The sequence below is a fragment of the Empidonax traillii genome, unplaced genomic scaffold, assembly GCF_003031625.1.
Source record: "Empidonax traillii isolate 1590-97213 ecotype Southwest subspecies unplaced genomic scaffold, ASM303162v1 scaffold6244:size6324, whole genome shotgun sequence".
Taxonomy (NCBI): Eukaryota; Metazoa; Chordata; class Aves; order Passeriformes; family Tyrannidae; genus Empidonax; species Empidonax traillii.
In genome coordinates, this window is record NW_020961437.1 from 1 (window position 1) to 1,158 (window position 1,158).

The following is a 1,158-nucleotide window of genomic DNA, read 5'->3' on the forward strand; positions in this document are numbered from 1 at the left end:
AGCGTTTTAGTTGGAATGTGCTCAGCTATTAGCTTATTAATATATCTTTCTCCCTCATATTTTCGTACTAATTTTTCTAACAGATCCTCCTCCTCTTTTGTCCAACATTTACGGACTGGCTCCCGAGGTGCTTTTGCCTTAGGGCGAGCAGCATCAATCCTTTCCTGATTCCTAACTTCTGGGTGGGCATGCCTTTTATGCACCCTTACAGAGTGGATAGTGACATACAATGGAGCGGTAGTTGTTATTTTGTAGACCACAGGTAATGCATTGGAAAATGATTTCTCTTTTTCCATGGGATCTTAGGAGGTGGTCTACTAGCTTTTCTAATCCCGTAATTTTGGTGTTACAGCAAGGACAAGATGGTGTTTTGTCTGGCAGCTTAATCAGTGGTATTTCTCTTGGTGCATTATCCTTCTGAGGATCCAGGGCACATTCAGTGGCTAGGACAAAAGAGTCCTCTCCATCTCCGTCTATACTATTAGATAAATTGATGTCATTTTTATTAACAGAGTCTGATGTTACTGACTCGTAAACTTCCAGGTAGGAAGCTAATTTTTCTCATTTGTCAACTAAATCAATGATTTGCCAGTTCTCTACTTCATCTGAATTCGAGAACTCCAAATTTTGTAACTCGATTTATCAGGTGGTACTATTACAGGATTTATTGTTTTGTTTGATGTTTTTATAGTTGGTCTCAAGTCATTATCATCTGTCTATGTGGCTGTTGACACAAACATAAGCCACGTCAACAGCCCCATTTTGCAGTCTATATAATAAGTCAATCCAAGTGAGGGGGAATAAAGTTAACAGTTACCCTCAATGTCTGTCAACCTGTGCCCAACTTAAGCCTGTGGGCTAGGTTCTGAGTAATCTACTTTGTAAGTAATTACCAATTAATTTGTTTCACTGGTTTAGAATACTATCGTTGGACAGTGACTCCAAATGATAGGGAGAGAGAGGCAAAAGCCCCTCCTCCGGACTGGGGCAGAAGGTCGACTTAGTTACCCACAAGGGGTATCTAGCGGGACCACGTGGAGGTGCAACCTCTGCAGCTGAGCCCAGTTAGTAACTATTTTCTCCTTAAGAGAGTCATAGTTACTCCCGCCGTTTACCCGCGCTTCATTGAATTTCTTCACTTTGACATTCAGAGCACTG